The following is a 12,317-nucleotide window of genomic DNA, read 5'->3' as shown; positions in this document are numbered from 1 at the left end:
CTCCTTTCCAGTTGTGTTTAGTGAGATATTAATATTAAATAAAAATAGTATGTAATGGGTATTCCCCCCCCCCCCAATCGCAGATATAGTGTGGGGTGAAAGGGAACATACAATGTTACCAGGTGTGTGGTGCGTTACCTGTTGGCTCGCAGGAGGGCTGAGCTTCCGCCACGGGGAACCTGGGGCAATTATACTAGGGGTACTCACTTACTCAATTCAGCGCCTCCACCTGCGATGGCTCCCACCAGAGGGGGAGTGGTACCTCGCAGGACAATCACAATAATCACATACACGTTGAGGTATAATAACTAATACTATTTACTTAAGAACATGAGATAACACATATGACAATACCAACATAACCGGTGTCCCTCTCTAGAGGAGACACTTACCACTGCGTCGCGCAGGACGCTTTCCCAACACCAGGTGATCCCACCCAGTGTCCATAGAATCCCACCCAATGACCCGCACTCTTGCAGAGAGAAGCAATGGGTGACTGCGCAGTCACAATTACACTAAGGGCCCGTTGGTGCACTTATGACTGTATGATACCTCCCGAGCACTCCGGTGCTCGGGTCAGCAACACTTCGCAAAGGATCAGACGTGCGATGAATCCGTCTGATCCCAACCTTGAGTTATTCTCTGTGGCCCCGACTTGAGCCCGAACTCCTTCCCTGGAACCGCAGCGTCCACTGAGTCCCTACCTAACACTAACACTATAACAACATGACACACACTGTACTATAGGCCGTCCCTATAGCACAGCAACCTTAAGTGGCTTAAGGAAAACTCCTAGGGCCTGCGGAGGTGCCTATCCTATGCAGGTAGGTCCCTGCACCCACCCTACTCGTAACACGGGCCCTGGGCCATGGCTCCCCGGATTGGTTACCGCTATGAACCCCCCAGTTGCCTCATACTACGCGCAACGCAGACCTGGGCTATGGCTCCCCGGATTGGGTACCGCTATGAACCCCCCAGTTGTCTCACGTCGCTTACCTCACCTAATTCCTGCAGCAACGCTCTGCAGACTAACACTCAGCCCACTTGTCCCTTTCTGTTCCCCAGCTCTAACTACAGCAAGTGACAGGGGTCCCTAACCTGAGACTGTCCCTGGCAACACTCACTAACCTAGTGGGGGAAAATGGCTAAATTGGACCTTAGGGCCACTGGCCTAGTGCAGGGAGTCCCTGACTCCTGCACCCTACATCCTTCCCTGGGCTGCTCCTGACTCTCCCTCCCAACATGCTGCCAGCCCGCAAATTGTTTCCACTTGCCTCTGCAGACTTCCTAAGCCCTATTGGCTCACTGGTATCACGTGGGGAACGCAAAGGCTCATGGGACACGTAGTCCCAGCTTATAGCTTCCCCTGGTAGGCTATGGCTTCGCGGGCTTTTCCTCCTCTCTTCTGCGCATGCACGAGCTATCTGGAGTTCCCTCAACCTTTCCCTGCCTAGCCTCACGCTTGCGCGACTCCTACCTAACTCTGGGGCCCTACCTGTGCATGCGCGACCTAAAGGCTAATGGCGGCGCGCATGCCGCCCGGCTCTGGAACGCCGGGATCCCCGTGACGCACGTGTGGCCCCAGCAACCAGCCGCACGCGTCCCCGGCAACCCCCGAGCTGGGACCTGACCGCCCTCACCCCTGCAATCGCCTGATGGAGCCGCCATTGGACGCGGCGGCCCCCGCGATCGGCAGCTAGGTGAGGGGGTGCCGACCGGCTGGGGAGACCAAGTTACAAGTAGAACAAGGGAGTTTTATCAAAGGGACATGCCCCATATTCAGATGCGGTGATCACCTATGTTTCAGCTCCACAAGTTGACCCTTCCTCAGAGAAACGATACAACAAACCTACACTTACCCTTAAAAGGCTCAGTGGCTCCTCGCACTACATATTACCACCAAACACCCATAAACATGGAAATGTCGATTGAGTTATGTCACAAAGTATGAGAGGTGTGTGTACTACCAATTTAAATAAAACGTCTGCGATCGCCTGTTAGAGGCACGCAGGTAGAGTGACTGATTCAGCCTTTCTCTTACTGTCATCTCTTACAGACAGGCAGACCGCGGTAGGATTAACACAGCAGGGATACCTGCTTTGTTAATCCGATGGGCCATTTAATCTGCAGTGGACTATCTCGGACAACCACGTGTACACGTCGGTGTACATACAACAATTCAAACATAGGTCTAACCCAAAGGTAATCTATGAGAGCAAAAGGCTACAAAAATGTTAGCGATGGGGTTAGTCAAATTATTATTATCCGTTCTTGTAAACCCTGATTTTCCTCAAGACCTTTAGTGTTCATGCTATCTGCAGGATGCACAGGTGTTGCAGTTCTGTAGCTAGCTCATACAGTAGCAGAAGAATTCAGTGATACCCAGTGTGTCTACGGTTCCCTTCCAAACATAATACAAGTGCTGATAGTTCTCTACAAGGGATCTGCAGGATGCCCAGGTGCTGCAGCTCCGTAGCTAGAGCATAGCAGAAGAATTCAGCGATGCCCAGCATGTCTGTGGTTCCCTTCCAAACGTAATACAAGTTCTGATAGTTCTCTACAAGGGATGTGAAGGTGATGGTCTTTCTTATGGCTTATTCTTCTCAGGTAAACACCTGTAACACAAAGTCACCACAAAAATTATAACAGCAGCCTATATATTGTACCAATTGTACTGGTGTACGTGTATCTTAAAAGATCTTATTCTATAGAGTGTGATAGTGAAAATTTGGTGCTACAGCATGGAAAGCCCATTTGACTTCAAGAAAGCTTTCCATGGGGTAGCACCAGATCAACACTATCACACTTTTTAGAATAAGGCCACTAGACACTTTAGAAAATTTATCAGTAAACGTAGTACTGATTTCATAAGTGTACTGTAGCTTGAAAAATGGCACAAACTGATGTGTGTGTGTGTATATATATATGAAGAAAAGCAAGCACTCCAATATCAATGATCCAAAGGGCCAGGTGCGAGTCCCATATAAAATGCAGAAAGAACCTTACCATCCAGCAGAACAGCAAAGAAGAGGCAGCACTCAGTGGTATGGTAGGTATCAAAAAAATGTATTGGACACATAAGACCTGGTCTTATGTGTCTGTTCAATACACTTTTTTTGATACCTACCATACCACTGAGTGCTGCCTCTTCTTTGCTGTTCTGCTGGATGGTAATGTACATTGTATTGTATTGTATTGTATGTCTTTATTTATATAGCGCCATTAATGTACATAGCGCTTCACAGCAGTAATACATGTGGTAATCAAATAAATAACAGATAATATAAATAACAGATCATGGGAATAAGTGCTTGAGACATAAAAGTAACATTAAGGAAAAGGAGTCTCTGCCCCGAGGAGCTTGCAATCTAATTGGTAGGTAGGGAGAACGTACAGAGACAGTAGGAGGGAGTTCTGGTAAGTGCATTTGCAGGGGGCCAAGCTTTATGTTTCATGTTTTCAGAATATCCACAGTGCTATTCATATGCTACTTTAAGCAAGTGTGTCTTAAGGTGGGTCTTAAAGGTGGATAGAGAGGGTGCTAGTCAGGTACTAAGGGGAAGGGCATTCCAGAGGTGTGGGGCAGTCAGTGAAAAAGGTTTAAGGCGGGAGACGGCTTTTAGATACAAAGGGGGTCAGGTGAACGGTTCAGCCAATGAGGGCGGATCGCTAGTGTGACAACTCCGCCATGCCTTCCTGTCGCCTCCCGATGCCTCCTGCCTACATTGCAGGTTTTGCGTGCACAGCACGAGTGACATTACGCGGTCACGCGCTCCCCCTGCAGCAGGCCCTATAATTACGGCCTTACAGTTGCTTTTGTGCTGTGCATGCCTAGCCAATATGCCATATGCTGAGTAAATACATTTTTGGGTTGAGAAATTACTAACTGTACTTAAACTCAATTGTGTGGTGCTCCAAATGTGGTCTGGGATATTTTCCTATAGTAGATCCCAAGTGTAGCCATGTGTAAAATTGGTGTACAGATCTCTCTCATACTGAGCAGTAACTCCTGTTAAAAAGGCAGGGTTGCCAGTAGTCATCATGGAGGTTTGCCCTCAACCCCTGTGATGTGTAAGATAGTAGCAAAGGAAGTGACAGCATGCTCTGTGTCCACTGTTAGTGACACAGAGGTGGGTCTTTCTGGAACCTATATATTACACCTCACTTCCTAAAGTTAGTGGTTCAGTTCAAGGTGTTCATCCTAAGTGTCTGCAGCAGTTAAAGTCTGTCTGTCAGAGTGGCAAAGGGACAATCTGATTACACACTGTGTCCAGGGCTCTGGCACAGCTGGTGGTCTCCCTTAGGGGAGAGGTGGAAAGACAACTTGATTAAAGAGTCAGGAGGAACCTTCTGAATGGAGTGCCGCTACAAGATATGCGGCTAAGTGTCGGCCGCTGTGATGGGCAGTCTGCCACACGACATGCTAATAAAGAGGCCCATGAAAAGACCCTTCTTGCCTGTGAGTGAAGTTACTCAGGGAGAAGGTGCACCCAGGAGTTCCCTTCCAGAAACTCCTCCCTGCTATTGTGGGGATCTGGATGGGATGGAGGCGCTGTACCAAATGTGAGTAGGACTCAGCACACTACCTCAGACGCCTGTCATGGTGAAATCCCCATTACCAACGAGCAGGAGACTCAGGAGTCCTGTGAGCCAGCAGGTGCACCACACTACACTGACATGTAAGGGGGGAAGTTTCTCACATAGGCGTAGGATCAGAAGGGCCCTGAGGGAAACACCGTTACACAAGTATACAGTATGAAGCAAAATATAGGAAGGCAGTGGGCAATCCAAATGATCTTGCTCTAGTTTGAGTGCCCGCTGCCTTCCTATTTTTTGCTTGAACAAGATACATTTGAGTGTTTGCTGCCTTCCTATTTTTTGCTCCATATGCTGAGTCAACATGCGCAAAATATAATTTTAAAGTAATATAATATAAAAATCTAAATGTCAGAAATCTGCGTTACACACATCAACATCTTCAACAATAACATTTTAGGGTACATTACTGCAGAAATGTTTCCTCTAGAAAACCACAAAAACATTTATATTCATTCATATTTCAGATAGTCATCAAAATCTGTTGCTCTGACATTAGCCAAATTTGGCATGTCCATGTTTACCAGACTGGTATTTTACAGTCTGTCATTATTTGTAAGTCAAATGTTCTGCCTCTGAAAGTTGGGATTTAACCAAATGCTAAGTTGACCTTCATCATGCAGACAATCTACATTTCACACAATACGCCTTTAACTATGTGAACAGACCTTCTCAAGGAAAAACATTTACCCTATGGAAGGTCTGCTCACAAGCCAAATTGCTTCAATTAGCTTCCTCAATCAATTCAGCTTCAAGTTCAACCCTGTAGCATCTGGTGGATAAAACTGAAAATAGAGGAATGAAATCAGTTGTCATTCTGTTTTACTGGCCACCACAATCATAGAAAACATTTTAAAGTTGTAAAATCTACATAAAATTTGCTATTAATAGGTGTTTGGAAAAGCCTTTAAAAATAACAATAATTTACTTAATTTAATCAACTAAATAATATACCTCAGTGACATTGTATCAGATCGTGGGAACTAAATCCCCTATCTAATTGGCTCTAGTCCCATGTGACGGCGCCAATTTGCTTTTGTTGACGTCATGTTAAAGGGAAATGAAGCACAGCCATTCTGATTGGCTGGCGTCATTTCCTTTAAATGACATCATCAAGTTTTGTTTTATTTTTGCCTAAATCACATGGTTTTCACGTCCCAATAAGGACCGTGGGAACCATTTGATGCAAAATGTGACGTCATAGTGTAACGATGCATGGAACACGCCCCCTGCGGCGTGTTCCTTCTGTACCTGTTTACTTCTGATCGCCGCCTCTAGCTGCGTGTCAAGATCCTGTGTCCTTAAGGATTCTGAAGCATATAACGTCATCTTGCTTCCTGGCAAATCCTGCCCTCTTCCTCCTGACAGGAAGTAAGCCTTTGACTTTCTCTTGGCTATTAGTCATTTGCTGCCTGCCCTGGTGTTTGCTTTTTTTTAATTTTGAAAATATCAATATCGGGGCGATTCAAAAGTCAAGCGACTCTCCTGTAAGCAATATCATTGGCTGAGCGGCTTCTACAGTACTGTACTGTAGATACAGTACTGGACAATTGGTGGAACGCTAGGCGCATGCGCATTGGAACCTTCTTGAAATGCATATGCGTGTCATTACATCGACGGTAGGCGCATGCGCATGTGAACAGGAGACGCCCCCCGAGAAAATTATTGGTGGGACTGACTGGGAACTTCTTTAGGGGACTGACCATTACAGTAAAACTTTTCTTTTTGTTTTTCCTCAGAAAAGAAAACGGCTAATGGAGGGATTTCGATGGATAATATCGCTTTGTGTAACAATGCCTGCACATTGCTGAATCGGATTTAAAAAAACACGTACCGGAGTCTACAGTTTAGTGGCCGTTGTTATTGATTAGGATTGAATACCTGAAACAGTATGCTGATGTTTTCCGACCGTACAGTATACAATACTTTTTTATATACAGTATACTGTGTAATAAACCCGAAAAAATAAAAGGTATGCATTTATTCTACATGTATTACAGTACATACAGTAGGTGTCTTCTGTACAGTACCAGTACATACATACAGTCCAGTACAGTATGTGTCTTCTATTTTTTTAAATACTCTTGTACAGTATCAAAGGAGCCAATGGAACAATTTAAAACAAATCAACATGTTCTTTTATTGGTGGAGTAAGTACAAAAACATTTATTTACAAATACTGTAAATATTTTAAGTGCACAGCAATTCAAAACATCAACAGGTGTATGGTTTACTGCTAGTGAAAACATTTATTTACAGAAAGTAAGTATGGTTTACAGTCACATGTTATAAAAACAAATTCTTTATTCATAAAATATACAAAACGCAACATCTCCTTTATTAAAGAATGGCAAGTCAAAACATTTACAGTGGGATGGTGGGCAAAACAGTCAGTCAGGCCTGCACCACTACAGTCCTCGAGGGCAGCAAACAGGCCTGGTTTTCAGGGTAACCTTTGAAAACCGGGCCAGTTTGCGGCCCTCGGGGACTGGAACAAAACATTTTCAACAGTTGAACACTCACTCAAATGCGTACCCCACCAGATTGTCATTCCATGGCCGATGCCTTGCATTGCGCAAAACGCCATTAATGCTGTCTCAAACGCCTTTCATTACAGGATCTGTAATTGAAAAATAGCGCCGCAATTCATCCAGAATGGTCTTTCTTAAATTGTCAGGAAGCGCCTTTTTTTGGCGATTTCCTACTGACGAAGTTGAGACATTATGGGGTATGACGTAACAGCATTAGGGTCAAAGCAGCCATTTTGTTTAACCATTTTTAGTCCGCCATCTTGTCTTTGTGAGTTTTAATGTCATCTTTCTATGTGAAGAAATCTGTGTGAAAGAGAGAATGGAATGTTTTCGCTCCTAGCTGACTTTATTGATCTTTCCTCATCCAATCAGCTTTAAATTGAAAGTGTAAACAGGCCAGATATTATGAGAAAGCCTCGTTAGTAGTCTAAGATAAACTGTTTCTCATACAATTTGCCAAGTGGCTGAACTGACATCACATTTAACCCCATAATGATTTTTAGCTTACATACAGTTATTCAGTATTATTATGTATTTCAAAATGACATCAGCTTTAGTATTGTTATGTATTACAAAATGTGATAATATTTAGTGATGTGCAAGCCCCCCCATAAAGGGGTGGAGCTATAGGTTTTAGGGTATAAATGCCTTACCGTGTTATCTGGGGGAGAGCTTTTTGTTTTCAAGCTGTCTCCGCTGTGTGCACTTGAAATAAACTCATTTGATAACTGAATCTTTGTTGTAACATTTTTACAGCTTTTACAGATGGTAGCAGCGGATGGTTTCCAATATCTCGGATGCAGAGCACCTGGACAGGCCACTCCTCGGAAACTCAAACCTGAGCGCTCATAAGAATCAAGGTAAAAGGCACCTTTTTGAGGAAAGCCTGAATTTAAAATTGTTTGAGTGCTGTGTAGAGAGCTGGTCCTTAAAGGGTGTTTCTCTGAGTGACGGAATCCAGCTTTTTATCAATTGAGTTTATTATTCTCTGTTCCTGTATTCATTTTAAAGTGTAAGAGTTGTTAAGAGTTGTTAGGGGCTAAGTGAGAGTCCCGTTAATAGTTTTGGTGTTTTGGTGATGAAGGTGAGTGTTTGTATGCTTAAGGGATTGTTTTCAGATCGTCCGGGGTTGTGATAAATATTTTTGTTGTCTGAGCAGGAAGGGTCCCTGATTGTACATTTGCTCTGTTTTGTCATTTACATACCAAGTGAGTTATTCGTGGATATCTGGTTAGAAAGTCTTATCTGTATCCATGTTATAAAAGTATAAGGTTTATCAGGACTGGGTAGGACCCGCTGAAGTGATTCAAGTTTTTCTTTGGTATAGTTATGGTGAGAAAATGTGATTGGGGAGCAGTCTCGTGACAGGTCCTTATTTGCATATTTACACTATTCAGAACAATAACATGCCAAAAGAGTTGTACGTAATCAGCCTTGCGCTGATTATTGTAACGCTAAATTGTACAGGTCAATTAACAGTTGATTGCTGTAGCCGAAGTATTGTACATTGTCAATTAACATTGATTATTGTAACCGAAGAAGTATTGTACAGGTCAATTAAAGTTGATTTCTGTAGCCGAAGAAGTATTGTACAGGTCAATTAAATTTGATTTCTGTAACAGGGTAATAATGGGAAACCAAAAATTCTCAAAGGATTGTGTGTCTGCAGACGAAAATAATAAAGAATGAATACAGAGAACGAAAAGAGACAATATAAATATATTTTGTTTGCCAGTGAATGGCACTGTTTGTACTATTATCAACAAATTGCACAGATGTTTAAATGAAAGAGGGTTCTTTTTCTGTGGGATTGAGAAGCTCAGGGAGCGCCGTCTCGTGTGTTTTTGAATCCCACAGGGAAACATACCTTACGTTAATATGGGTCAAAAGAATTCTGTTGAGAGACAGAAGGGTCCTGCTGCATTAATTTGTACCATTGCCAGGACAGAAGTTAATATAATAACAAGTGAAAAAGAAAGTGTTTGGAAGGGACAGAAAGTGTTTGGAAGGGACAGAAATGTTATAAGTGTAAAATGGTAGGACATGTTGCTAGTAATTGCAGAGCAGCCCTAAGAGAGAGAGTAGAAGATAAAAAATGGAATTTAAAAGGTCTGTTCGTACTGGACACACGAAAATATTCTTTTTCCTTCTGTTCTAATGGCAACAAGAAAGAGAATCAGAATAACAGCAGCACAGACCGCGCCAAAAAAAAACCTTTTCTCCATAGGAATGTGCAAAAGATACGAAAAGTTAACTCAAAAGCTCCGGAGCATAAAAAAATTACTTTTAAAAGCAGGTTATTAATATGAGAAGTTGATTCGCTGTGTAGGAGAGAAGTTTGTGTCTATGTTCTTTGTGTGTCTGTATTGTGGTTTCTGTATTTTGTGTAAACCAGTAAAAACACGTCAATTGCATTTCTATAGGATTAAGATATGTTGCAGAGAGATTTTAAGCTCACACGTATTGTTTAAATTATATATGGTGTGTGCAGTTGTATAATTGTCCTATTTTTATTTTTGAGAGACCATATTTTTATTTTTGAGAGGCCATATTTTTATTTTTGAGATGCCATATTTTTATTTTTAGAGAGGCCATATTTTTTTCGTTTTTATTGCTTTGGAAAGAGCTCCATTTTTAACTTTGAGCTGAAGTTTCAATCCAGTAATTAATATTTAGAAGACGGAGAAACTGTTTTGTTATCTGCTCGGCACTCTCAAGGTCTTTTTGGCGAAACGCCCGGGATGGCAAATTGCCCAAGATAAACAAGCTCTGAAATTTTTCTCTGAGTGTCTTTTAAAAAATAACGCTGTCAGTGTGTTCGGCACTGTACAAAGAGATTATATTACAAGAAATTTAGTGTGAAGTCCTATACAAAAGCATTTGACTACTATCTGAATATGTGGTGTATTTTATAACTTTTAACCATTTATTTTTTCCATAGGTGTCCTATTTTATTATAAGCAGTAGTTATTGTTAAAATAATTGTAGAATGTTTTGCCAAGAAGTGGTGCAATAGAAGTCACCTCTCGTTTTTGGATATGTTCTAGGTATAGAGTTAAAGGACAGGTGATACATAGTTGCAAATGCAGTTACATAAGTGAGCAGGGTATATATTATATGCAAGGCATTTCACATTTTTAGCAGAATAGTTACAATGGAGTGTTTGGGGTGGAGGCCAGACTGGAATTGGCTAGGGGCATTTGTCTTAATATAGTAATTGTTTAATTGGGAGTGAACACATTTTTGTCCATGACTTTGGATAGTATTGTATTGTAGTGTATGACTTTATTTATATATAGCGTCAAAAATGTACTCAGCACTTCACAAAGAATACAGTAGAGGGAATTATAATAGAATAGTAAGTGCAGCAAAATCAGACAATAGGAAAGGAAATCCCTGCCCTGAAGAGCTTACAATCTAAGGTTTGAGGGAATTTACAGAGATAGCAGGTGAGGGATAAGTGCTGTAGATGGCAGTGCGTGGCCACAATGGGTAGTAGGAGTGACTGTGTGTGGGATAATAGCCATGAGTGCAGGCTATTGGGATGCTTGATTTGTGGGGCAAGTTTTAAGGTTAGTTAGTATTTAATGAAAAGGTTGATACCATTTGCATCGGAGGAGATGACAGTGAGGCATGAATGAGAGCAGGTGTGTATTGAGAGAAGATATATTGGTCTGTAGTTTGAGACAGTGTTTTTGTCCCCACTTTTGAAGATTGGGACAGCTCTGGTAGTTTTCCAGGTCTTAGAGATATGGCCTGTAGACAGGATAGAGTTGATTATGGAATCAATTGGTTTGACAATGGATGAGGCCCAAAGTCTTAGGAACTTAGATTGTAGTACAGTCAAGTCCACATTAGCTGCTTAGTTTTAAATATGAGGAGCATTAATAGGAGATACCTCTGTCTGTATGCGGATGTTAAGACAGTAGTAAACACATTGATACAATAATTTATTCCTAGGTATAAATTATCTCCCTATGAGACACTTATGGGATAACTTATGACTATCAGTAGTTCAAAGGAACAAATTAAGGACCATCTATTGGTAATAAAACAATTAATAAGTATTGTATGCCACTAATACATTTTTTGAGTCTCTCTAGGCAAAGTTGAAAGTGCACCTACGCGAGACGGAGTTAAAGGTCAAGTAGTTCCTAAACAAGCATGCTCTTCATCCCAGATGAAAAGGCCCATACTAACCACCAATACAGCAATTTAAGTGTCAGAGATTCCTGGATCCACGTGGCTCACATAAAACTCATTCCAGCTCCACCAAAGACCAAAGTCATCTAAAGCACAGCCGCATCAAGTTAACGTCTTGCCGAGTCACAACTCTAACCGTTAACCAACGAGGAAAATAAGATACCAGGCAGAGGCCTGATCTTATCAGGAACATTTCATTTTTTCAAAGACTCAGAACATTTCATTTTTTCAAAGAATTAATATTTTTATTTTTTTATAGTGTGTTTAAGTTACAATTTTAAGATGTATGCACCATTGGGTCTGCAAAGGTATACAGGCATACCCCGCATTAACGTACGCAATGGGACCGGAGCATGTATGTAAAGCGAAAATGTACTTAAAGTGAAGCACTACCTTTTCCCCACTTATCGATGCATGTACTGTACTGCAATCGTCATATACGTGCATAACTGATGTAAATAACGCATTTGTAACAGGCTCTATAGTCTCCCCGCTTGCGCACAGCTTCGGTACAGGTAGGGAGCCGGTATTGCTGTTCAGGACGTGCTGACAGGCGCATGCGTGAGCTGCCGTTTGCCTATTGGGCAATATGTCCTTACTCGTGAGTGTACTTAAAGTGAGTGTCCTTAAACCGGGGTATGCCTGTAACCCACAGAGAGATGACAGGATTGTCATGATGATGCTCTGCGGAGCTTTGTCAACAATACTCATCTGCCTGTGTTCCTTATACTGTACATCGCAGATATCTATCACCATGGTCAAGGTAACACTACACTAAGCATCTCTCAGTAATAGAATGTTGTGCTAATTCTCAAAATATATGATGGTAAAGATAGATGCCATTTTCTTTAGCTAGCAGCAGAAAGGTCACTTGCCTAAAATAAGATATTTATCCTTTTTGTATCCATTTTTACACACTAGCAACACCAATCATTTATGGGTCAAGTACCTCTAATAACCAGAAACAAGAGAAAAACACCAAATATT

The sequence above is a fragment of the Ascaphus truei genome, chromosome 5 (assembly GCF_040206685.1).
Source record: "Ascaphus truei isolate aAscTru1 chromosome 5, aAscTru1.hap1, whole genome shotgun sequence".
In the NCBI taxonomy this organism is placed as follows: Eukaryota; Metazoa; Chordata; class Amphibia; order Anura; family Ascaphidae; genus Ascaphus; species Ascaphus truei.
The sequence above is the reverse complement of the archived record's forward strand: the minus strand, read 5'-3'. Positions refer to the sequence as shown.